Source organism: Rhineura floridana, chromosome 5 (genome assembly GCF_030035675.1).
Source record: "Rhineura floridana isolate rRhiFlo1 chromosome 5, rRhiFlo1.hap2, whole genome shotgun sequence".
NCBI lineage: Eukaryota > Metazoa > Chordata > Lepidosauria > Squamata > Rhineuridae > Rhineura > Rhineura floridana.
In genome coordinates, this window is record NC_084484.1 from 14,034,668 (window position 1) to 14,046,898 (window position 12,231).

Genomic DNA, 12,231 nt, shown 5'->3' on the forward strand with positions numbered 1-12,231 from the left:
TGTAAGTAAGAAGGCAGGCAGGTGGGCGCTGGCTGAGGGTAGCTGATGGGGCAGAGCCCTATTTTCCCTAATGGACCAGCCTCCACTGTTAACAAATGCATAAGGGAAAGGGAAGGCAGTGAAAAAAGAGAAGTAAGACCATAGTTAATTGGAAAAGGGAGGGTAAGTTGAATATAACTAACTTTTATTCAAAGTGGACCCATTGACATAAAAGGACCTAAGTTATTTATGGCTATTAATTTCAATGGGTCTGCTCTGGGTAAAAGTTAGTTAAATGCAACCCATACATCTTCTGCACCTTCTTAGAGAGCAACTGGACGGCAAACACAACCAGGCGCAAAGAGTTCCAAAGGCAAAGATGCCAAAGAAAATGGAAAGTGGTATAAGGAAACAAATGAATTATTTGGTCTAACTGAAGGGTTGACACCTAAGGAACACAGGACTCCAGGGAAAGTATGATAGGAAGAGAAATACAGCCCAAGGGAAGAGAACCCAATCTGCCAGTCTCAAGAAGCAGCCACACAAAACTTGCTAGAGGGTTTGTGACTGTGCCAAGATGAGGCAAATGTTTGTGGCAATCCTGCCGTGACCAAGAACCTGCTTGCTGATTCTGGTCAATTCCTAGCAATGTTTCCTAAGCCCCTGGGAGGAAAAGTCAAGCAATGGTTTCATTAACAGTAAAAGCATTATTTAGCGTAGTTTCAATATTCTTCTGGAAGTAGAAGCAGAAACTATTAATCACATAAAGAACCTGCAAGGAAAAATACAGTTCCTATTCCTTTTCATCCCAACACTCTTTTGGATCCATGTATGGGGGCTTGCTGTGTGCTTGGTTAGTGCTGTGCAAACAATGAGGGCTCTAGTTCCTGCAATTCTGTGCATACCCTGCCATTAAATGCAAACAAACAGGCAAGTAAAACATAACGAACAACTGCCAAGAAGAGCATGTTTAAACAATAAAGACAACAAGCCAGAATCAGAAGCGAGGGGCTTACAGAAAACTGCATGAAACTTACTCAGTAAAAGCCGTGTGTGTGTGTCAAAGAATTCATACAGCTAGAGGTCAGTTTAGGAAACACCCATAGTAAAGGGTACTTCAGAGACATTTTTTTAAAAAAGCGCTCTGTAACACAGTCGTAAGGCACGTGCTTTCCTTGTGGAAGGTTACAGGTCCAATCCCTGGCATCTTTGGGGTTTTTTTAAAAAAAATTCTCAGGTAGTGTGGCTTGGAAAAGCCTCTGCCAGAGACCTTCAAGATTAACTGCCAGTCACAGTAGACAATATGGAGCTAGATGGACCAATGGTTTGACTCTTTATGAGGCAGATTCATATGTTCATATTTGAGGACAATACCTACATGATAACACAGCACTGGGAATGAGTACATCTTAATGGGTGTACCAGCTAATCAAGAAAACCCAGATCAACCACAGGTCATCAATTTGAATGGTGATGATGTACTAGGGCCACCTTTCCCAACCTTTGGGTCCCCAGACATTGCTGGACTATAGTTCCCACCAGCCCCAGCCAGCATGGCCAAGGTCAGGAACGATGGGAACTGTAATACAGAAACATCTGGGCACCCAAGGGTTGGGAAAAGCTGTATTAGGGAGCTCGGTGGCCAGCTACCACATGTGTACCAAACATTGTGTCAGGAGCAATCCACCACGGTTCAGCCTTGTGGCCATAAACGAAATCTAGTCCATTGGCATAAGAAACATTAAACATACTCAGTTGAATACAAGTCATAGAAGTTTTGAGGACACAGGCAAAATTTGAAGATGTAAGCTATAGGACTTTAAAACACAAGGTTGAGAATGCAGAGATAGATAAAAAATAATGTGGACAGCAAAACTAGTTGCTCAGCACCACCAGAGTACTGACTTCTGGAGGCTCTAGAATAGGGGTAAGGAACATGTGGCCCTTCAGATGTTAACTGGACTACAATTCCCATCATTATCACCCATACTAATTGGGCTGATGGGGGATGGAGTCCAAACAACACCTGGAAGTCCACCGGTCCACCACCCCTCCTCTTGAAATATCTGTTGCAAAGCCTCCTGGGACTTCCAGGCACGGTTCCTTAAAGAACAAATCCCAGACAACAAACTCCCATATGTAAAGTTGTCCCTTATAGTAATAACCCTCAGAGTTCTTACTTCAGAGTATGCCTGGTGGATCCCTAGCTTCTGAGGAAGGCCAAGGCCCTTCTCTTCACAAAAGTGTCCCTTTTGGGTCCTTTAAGCAGCAGTCAAGTTAATCCGAAGCTGCACATAGCTTTTATTGCCCAGCTCAACTCCCCTTTGTGTAACTTCACCCCCTTCAGCTTCCTCTTGTTTTCTCTCTTGTCTTTAGTTGTATCTGAAAAAGATTCCCTCCCACCTCCCCTTCATCATCAATTGCATTTATATTCCACCCTTTTCTCTGATGAGTTCAAGATGGCATACATGGTTCTCCTCCCCTTTTAATCCCCACAACAACCCTGTGAGGTTGGTTAGGCTGAAAGGCAGTGACTGACCCAAGGTCAAGCAGTGAGCTTCATGGCTAAGTGGGGATATGAACCTTCGCTTCCCAGAACCTAGTCCAACACTCTAACCACTACACTACACCTGCTATCAATCTATCCTTATCCATCCTTAGATTCTCAATCCCAGCTAACAATCATACCTGTTGCTCCCAATGCATGCCAGAACATTTCCTTTGATTTGCCTTCACCTCAGTGTTCCCCTTCCAGCCCACCCGTTTGCCATCAAGTCAGCTGCAAGAGGGAGGGAAAGGCAATCAAGAGAGCCTGCTTTGTTCATGCCCTCCCTCACACTTCTCTCTAACTAAGCTTATCAAAAACTGGTGTGAGGGACCGGATGACAATGTCTAGCCAATCCCAGCCCTTCTTTCTCAGAGTTTGTAGTGTAATCTAGGCCTTAAAATATTTTGAATATAAATTAATTTCCTACAAAAATCATAAATTCAACAAAATTACAGTTTCCACAGAAAATCTATCCTGATTTTTTGACAGATGGATGGCTAACACAACATTGAAAGCAATGGGCTATAAAGGTTAGTGGTAGAATGATGGTGCTAGCCTGGAGATGACCTTTTACATATGCATGAAGTTCCCAAACAAGATATATCTGAGAAAAGAGAATATTGGTAATTAGTCCCAATCTATATTTGACCTACATCAAGCTGATTGTTTTCCATTCTGATCTACAGCTCCATCCTCGTCCCACCCCCAAAATGTCCCATTCTGGGAGCACAAGCAGGTGATAGCTTCTGCCCACCCATGGTTTAGGTGGGCACAATTGAAAACACAATTGAGACAGCCTAATTGGGCAGAGCTGGGTGGAGGGACATCTCATCCACCACCACAACCACCACCCTTGCAGCTTAGTGGGTCAAAGATTTGGACTGCTGTGTAAATCAGAATTGGCTGTTGTAATGCACTCAACAATCTTGATTTTATGATTGAGAGAGGCATAAGGTTAGGAATTTCCCACAACTACCCAAACCACAAACTGATCAACGAGCAAGAGGTGAGGCACTACAGCAATCAGGAACAGAAAACAGAAGGACATGATCAATACTATCCAATATTTCACAGATCAATATAGAGACACTTCTGCATATTATAAACACCTCTATTCTCCTACAAAGGATAGCTGCCTGACCTCTTCCCCACCTTACTTCTCTATATTGCTACAGCTGTTCTCTGCCAGCCACACACTATCATTTATTTACTCTGTAGTTATGTTCTACCTTACAAAGCAAGTACATTAGCAAACTGTCCATCACAATTTCCTTTACAATTAAAAAAAGAGTTAAATCTCACAACGGATGTGTTTTTCCATGGATTTATGGAATAGCTGCAATACAGCAAGATATGCAGCAGCATTCACTATCAGGATAGGCGAGTATTGCCGTTAAAGAGGCAGTGGCGCATCCACTTCTTTAAAAGCCTACACTGGACCCAATGGAGTGTATCAACTATAGACCAGTCACCAACACCCCTTTCTTGACAAAGGTGGTGGAGAAGGTGGTTGTAGAGCAATTGCCGGTATTCTTGAATGAGACTGATTATCTAGATCCATCACAATCTGGATTCAGACCTGATTTTGGAACAGAATCAGCCTTGGTTGCCCTGATGGATGACCTTTGTTGAGAGACAGACAGGGAATGCGACCCTGCTACTTCTGCTTGATCTCCCAGTAGCATGTGATACCACTGACCATGGTATCCTCCTGGACCAACTCAGTGGTATGGGTATTGGAGGCATTGTATTACGGTCATTCCACTCTTACCTCCAGGGTCACTTCCAGAGAGTAACACTGGGTGAGTGTTCCTCGGCCCCCTGCCATTTGTGCTATGGACTTCTACATGGTACTATTCTCTCCCCAGTGCTATTTAACATCTATATGAGACTGTTGGGAGAGGTCATTAGGAATCTTGGAGCAAGGTGCCAGCAATATGCTGATGACATGCAGCTCTATTTCTCCATAGCATCTGAAACAGGAGAGGATGTGAATGCTCTGGATCAGTGTCTGAATGCTGTAGTGGACTGGATGAGGGCCAATAAACTATGTTTGAATCCTGGGAAGACACAGGCTCTTCAGGTAGATGGTTCCCATGTCCAGGAAATAGGCAGGTTACCTGTTCTGGATGGGGTTGCACTCCCTCTGAAGAACCAGGTCTATAACCTTGGGGTACTCCTGGATTCATCTTTGTCACTAGAGGCCCAAGTATCCTCTATGGCTAGGAGTGCCTTTTACCAGATTTGTCTGGTTTGTCAGCTACGACCATTTCTGGACAGGGATAGCCCAACCTCTGTAGTCCATGAATTGGTAACCTTGAGGCTGGATTACTGCAATGTGCTCTGTGTGGGGCTGCCCTTGGCCCTGGTTCAGAAGCTCCAGCTGGTGCAAAATGCAGTGACCAGATTGCTGATGGCAGCATATGGCCGACAATATGTGACAACACTTTTAAAACATCTGCACTGGGTGCCCATTGTGATGTTCCTATATTAATGTATATATGGTAAGTGTTGTTGTTTTAGAAGATACATGGTAAGTGGAGTGAAAGAGGGGGAGTGAATGGGCAGTAGAATGCGAGATGATTGGCTGAGTGTTTAAAATGGCTGAATGTATAAAAGGAAGAGTGAGAGTGGAATCGGGGGGGGGAGAAGAGAAAGAGTGGATTGCTTGGTGGGGTTTGAGAGAGTTGTTTGCCAGGAGAGAGTGAAGAAGGAGGGAGGTGGAGTTCGGATTAGTATTGAGTAAAACCATATGCTTATGTGCCTTAAGAAGAAATCTTGTTAATCTTGTTAGCTTTGTTATCTGTAATAAATACTTAATTTGGTTTACCAAAGGCCTGATCCTTGGCTGGGGTTTCACAGACCAGAAGGGAGGGTAAGGTAATGACCAAGGCTGAAGGGGAACTGTAACAAATGGTGGCAGCGGTGAAGAGAATAACAATACCAGTATTCAGAGTCTCTGGGAATACTAGTATTGGGACGTTACTGGTGGTTGCCTAGCAGGGGGATCTGTTGAGATCTGTGCTAGAGCGGGGAGAGAAACCATAAGAGAGAGCGGTCCGGACTGGTGGAGTCCCTGGTGGTGCCTAGTGACAGGCAGTAGCCACGCGCAGGTAGGAACCTGACAGGGAGAGCCAGGGAAGGATGCATCACACCCATCCACTACCAAGCCAGGTTCAAGGTCCTTGTATTAATTTACAGAGCCCTGAACAGCTTAGGTCCAGGGTATCTTAGGGACTGCCTGAACCCTTATATCCCAGCTCAATCACTGAGATCTTCTGTAGGAGCGGCTCTTGGGTTGTCCCCCAAGTTGGTGAGGCTCATTTAACATCAACACAAAATCAAGCCTTCAGTGTCATCAGCCCAGTTCTCTGGAATGCTCTGCCAACAGAGATTCAGCAGGCGCCTTCTGTTTAAACTTTTAAACGCCTGCTGAAAACTGTTCTGTTTCACCAGGCTTATGCAGGCAATTAAGAACATGTGTTTTTCACAAGAATTGACCTTTGTTTTTATTGTATTTTTAATTTGTATATTATATGGTGGTTGTTTTAAACATGTTATAAACTGCTTTGATGTTTTTAATGAACTAGTGGTATACAAATATTTTTATAAATAAATATTGTGTGTGGGTAGTAGGGATGGGGTTCGCTGCCTAGTTCGAATCTGTGTGTATTCCGATGTTTGATCCCAATCTGCCTTTTTTTTTGTTTCCACTTGCTTTGGCACTTGCTGATTCGATCCGCTGGATTGTTTTTGGTTGCAAAAAAAATGGTGTAATTTTTAACATAAATGATCCCGGTGTTCCACGTGGTTTATTTTTTCCTATTCATCACACCTACACACTGTTATGAATGCATCAACTTAGGGGAAATGATGAAGGTAACTACATACAATTGGGGGGGGGGAATCCAGAAAAAAACCCTGTGCCGATTATAGCTGTGGCCTGCCTCAAAAACTCAGTGCTGATTATAGCCGCAGCCCGTCACAAGAAATCAGCACTGGTCCAAAAAGATAGTGGACTGTTGAATTCAGTCGGAATCTGGTACTAAGTCTGATCGGTGGATATTTCCCCCCATCCCTAGTGGGTAGAGTAGAAAACCATCCAGAACAATCTAGTTACAGCTTTGAGTGTAAACATAACAGGATCATGTAGTAGAATCAATAACCAAAGAAGACCTGGATCTCATTAAATGACAATCTGTCAAAAAATGTAATCCCTACAAACCTTAGAAAACTTCTCAAAAATCAGTTCAGATAGTACTTAATTCCCATTCACCTTCAGAAAATTCATAACCCTCAAGAAGAGAAATGCTGGAGGTCAAGAACTGAATGATATTATTTATTTTATTAAAGTTACATCCCCCCCATCCACTAAAACCAATTAAAAGCATTGAAAATCACTTAAAAAACTGAACATAATAAAACATGAAACCAAAGGCATATATTCTTGACTTGCCCTCTTTTGCAAACACTTTTCTTGATATAATCAAAGCCATATTTTAGTATCAAATTCCTTTGACCTCTGAAAGGGTTCTTCATGGATATTGAAAAGGAATTTAATCAGCAAAGATCTAGAACTTACTTCTTTGCTGATAGCAATGACACAAAAAAATGATTGCCAACTGGAAGTCCTCCAAACCTTTGGCTAAAATGCAAATGGTAAGACTTATTTTAGAAGAAGGGCATGCACCCAATAAGATCACTGATATATATAATTTATTTTAAAACCTTTGGATGTTAGCATTTCAAGGCAATGTAGAGCTTTATTCTCATTTTTTGACTGTGATATTGATATTATTAGTAAAGATCAATTATAAACATTATCCCTATCCATGTCCTATCTCATCAGGAGACAGAGTATACTACTACTACTACAACATTTATTTCCCACCTTTCCCCCAAGCAGCTCAAGTTGGCATGCAGACATGGCTCTCCCCCTCCCAATTTTATCCTCACAACAACCTTTTGAGGTAGGCTGAGACACAGTAACTGACCCAAGGTCACCCAGTGAGCTTCATGGCTGAGCAGGGACTTGAACCCTGGTCTCCCAGGTCCCAGTCTGACATTCTAACCACTACGCATATAGACATTCTTTTCTACCTCTTTTCCTGTCTTTCTTTTCCTTTCCTTCACCCTTCTTAAATTCTTCCTCCTTTCTTCTCCCTATTTATCTGATCAAGTATGATTTACTTCGACTTTTACTTGTCATTGAACATGTAATTGTTATTATATGTTTGATATGTTTTACATTGTACATTTTTTGCATTTTTTCAAAATTAAAAAGAACCCTCAAAAGACATTTCCCCAAAAGGCAAAACAAGAATGCAATAGGTTTACCAGAGGCTAATACCAGAAAGTAGAGACTGGCTTGGTAAAATAGAGACGTTCCGAGCATTTTCCTGATCCTGACACAAGAGACATCAAATTAGTGACTAATAAGAACAATTCTGATGTAAACCGCGTTAGAACATTCAGGCCCAACTCAGCTCCAAGACAGCCACCTCAGAAATTGCCTTGATCAAGTAAAAACAAACTGTAACAATCATTTCCATCCCATTTCTAATACAAACACATCTTGGTGACACAATACAAGCATCCTAACAGCATGCTATCTTGAGGCAAAGCCCTCTTGTTATTTACTTGGAACCATTTGAGACAATATAAAGGAGATGATGGCATACATGATGTCACATAACTTTATCATTAAAATTGAAAAGGAAGAGGGCAAGACCAAAGGGACGGCACTCTACAGTAAGCTTGTTAAAGCTGTAAATTTAATGGGTCCCTGTAAAGGCTTTCCAGAAATGTTCTTTTGTGGGTTTTTTTAAAGGGGAAGGTAATTCTGATCCTAGGCACAGTGAAGAATTTTGTTTTCCCCAGATAATTCATGATATGACAAGCAGTGGGCATTTGTGGTAATAGTTAAGAGGCTCTCTTAGGAATCTGCTGTTCAGATGTTTTAGCTTTATCTAAGCTAGTGAATGGAGAAACAGCACAGATACAGCTTTTGGTTTTCCAAAAGCCAAACAAAATAGTGCAAAAATATAGCACCATCAATATTAAATTATTTCATGACTTGCCAAAATAAATTTGGCTCTGCTTGGTGCCTTGTACTTTCATGAACTGGAGAGAAGAAAGAGAATGGAGTTGGCCAATAACCAGTCAGATGAATTCTTACTATTCTTTCAGTTACAACATAGCACACTAGGAAACACCAGCATTACCTTTGCAAACCAGTACAATGCTGAGTTAGGTTCACCTCTGCCAGCAAAGGTTATTCTTACCATGACGGATGATTATCATAATACTCAACAGAAATTTGCATTTTCCCATTGACACAGAAGCACCACCACCACAGCCAACAACAACATCAACAGGGTCAGGTAGAGCTTGAGCAGTGAACATCTGGTTAGCTCCTCCAAAAGAACAAACTGACACATTCTCATATTTAATTCAGGCAAGAAGGTTTAGGAGAATCTAAAGAATTTCAGAATACATTTTATTGGGCTTAACAATTGCCACTTCATCTCAGAGCTTGGAAGATTACTTTTAAAAAGTAATAAATTACAGTTACAATTACTTGGCCCAAAAAAGTAGTAATTATCGTTACAATTACAATTGCTCTGAAAGTAACTGATTACTTTACTTTTTCTCAAAAGTAATCACTACAATTACATTTCAGTTACTTTTAAAAAAAACTCCTACAAGGTGCTGGCCTTGGCTGCTGCACATCTAAGAAGCCTAAAACAATATTAAAAATAAACACACACACACAGGGGGTAGTAGAATAAAAAAATGTATCCATAAGATTAACATAATGGCATAACAGAATCTCACATCCCCCCAAGCAATGAAGATACCCCAACTCTTGAAATCAAATTTTACACTTGAAATGCTTTTATAATATGTTTCTGTTATGTCTCAAAAGAACAAGATGCTCAAAGAGCATGTCAGACAAGGAATGTCTTTTTACAGTCATTACGTTGCCACCAGTACTGAACAGGCGTTCTACTGCGGCGCTTCAAGGCATGCCTGTGTTGTGCTGCAAAAAACACCGCAGCACACGTGGAAAGCCATGGAGTGATGACACTTCCCTGCTGGGAGACCTCAGGGTACCTCACCAGTTCCTCCTCAGCAGTGTCCACTGCTGACTTCTTGCCCTGGGGCAGAAAGTTAAAGAAGTCATCTTCTAAGTCATCTCCTTCCTGGTCTTTATCTGAAGACTGATCACTGTCCTCATTAAGTACACCCATCTTTATTTCGGCTTTCAGCAAGGCTTCCATTGTGTATCTAAGAAAGAGAGAGGATATGTTAACATATATATGTTAGGAAACCATCATCTGCTCTTCATTTCCTGATGCTTGTCATGTCCCCTGGTTCAGGGTCCAGCCTGAGCCTGTGGATGATGACATGGAAGGTAGGAAGGTGACCAAGTCACCACACTCATGGGGCAGCACAGCAGACCCTTAAGGATTACCTGCAGCAACCCAAGGTTGTGATGAGGAGCCCCAGGAAGAAAAGGCCCAGCCCCTGCCTACCACCTTAAGCCCTCTGATGCCTCCCTTGAGACAACATTTCCCTTGGAGTAATCCACCCAAAGGGCTTCCCTAATGTTCTTACTTGTTGGTATGGGTGGTGGCCTGACACGATTCCAGCCAATCTAGTTTGAAGCTAGGGTGTAGGCAGGCTGCCAGAAGAAGCCTCTTGTCCTCCCAGATAGCTGCAAACCGCTTTCTTAGGGCTTCGCACACACCTCTCAGCAGCTGAAAACAGTATGTGTAGCTCTCAGGTTTGTTTTCCAGTCCTTCTAACTTGCGGTCCAGATTGCAGAGCGTTGGTAGCAAATACCACATGAACATGCCATTCTCCCATTGCAGGATATCTAGGGACTGGGCTAGTGGCTCCATAATCTCTGTGTATTCCTGTACCACTTCAATCTCAGCAGCTGTGATCCTGGACAAGGAGCAGCGGTCCATTATGGCATGCATTTTTAGTGGCACAGTTGACAGGAGCTCATGTAGTTGCTTCAACGCATCAAAGGTGGAATTCCACCTGGTCTTATTCGGTACCTTCAGATACACACCACATTGCGCATGGATATACTCAGCAATCTGGGCTGACTGGTTCTGCTTGGACCACAACTTGCTGCACTTTCCCATCAAGGAACAAAACTGTTTCTTGAAAGGACCAAGAAGACTACTTTTGGAGGAGTCAGAAAGCATGGCCTCTATGTCTTGTGTTGCCACAAGGTTGAGGGTGTGGCTAGCACATCTCTGGTGTGGTGGTAAAACAAAATCCTCTCCTGAGTCTGCAGCTTCTTCCTCTGCCTCAGGTCCTGTGTCCAGGATCTCACAGATAGGCACAAACTCCACCTCATCCTCATCCTCATCCTCCTCTTGGCTATCACCATCATCGTCACTGGTGCCTGCAGCTTCCACTGGTTCTTTGGCCATGAAAACTCTGAACGCTTTCACAAAGTTGGAGCCATTGTCTGTAGTAGTGCACATAACTTTGTTGTGGATCCTGTACTGCACATGTACATCATGCAGTGCTTTTGAAAGGACATCATATGTATGGCGCCCCTTCAGACGCTTACAAGCCAAGGCCCCGACCTCACGTTTCAGGGTAGTTGGGTTGATCCAGTGGGCTGTTACCCCAAAGTAACTCTTCTTGCCTTTGGTCCAACAATCTGCAGTGGTTGCTATATATGCCACAGCACCCATTCGGTTTGCAAGAGTTTCTCTCATGTGGCATGCTCTCTTCTCACTTCTGTCTCTCAGAGTCTTGGCACATATGATGGTGAGATCTTTGGGGAGTCCAATGCGAACCAGATTAATGAATGATGGTTTGTCCACAGTCTGAAGTGGTAATGTCTCCTCTACAATGAAATCAATGATTCTCCTGTCGAGATTGCTCTGGGTGACAGGCTCCCTGCCAGATCCCCACCTCTCAAGGGTTGTCTGCTGCTGCTTCAGCATTTTGGGAGGAGGGGTGTCATGCATTGGTTCAGGAAGGCCACGCCTCCTTGCCTTTATTGCTTCTTCAATTGCTCTCAGCTTCTCAGGGTGTGTCCTCTGACGAAGAACAACAAAGCATGAATCCAAGAAAAAAGGGAAGAGGAACTTCACAATTTAAACATAAATAGACAATGGACACTCTTTGAGGACCAGCATGACAAAGGCTTACCTCAAAATGTTTCTTCACATTGGATGAGGGGGAAACAGCTGATCTCAGATTTTTGATCCTTGGAAGGCAGTAATTGCATCGTACAACAACATTTTCCCCACTCTGGCTCACAAATGTACAAGCTTTCTCAAAGCCAAACCATGGTACTTGCTGTTCTGCAGATGTGGCTGTGGGCAACTGGCACTGCTTCATGCCCTCCTCCTCCTCGTGCACAGGGCCTCCTTTCTGAACCTCACTTTCTAGTTTTGCCTCCTCAGGATCAACAAGCTGTGACTCAAGTGGCAGCACTAACTGACTGCTGCTCTCAGCAGCAAAACCTGCAACAGGCGTCTCTGTAATAAACAAGAGATAATGCTCCTATATGGGTGAACTTCAGCTGTGATGTGCCCCCATCTCTTCCCCATGCTGCAAGATCCCCCAGTCAGAGTGGAAGTAAGCAGGTCGATAGCACAATTAAAAGAGATCCTATTTACATCATTTTTGCTCACTAAATAACCCTGCCTGGGCCAGTCTAACCT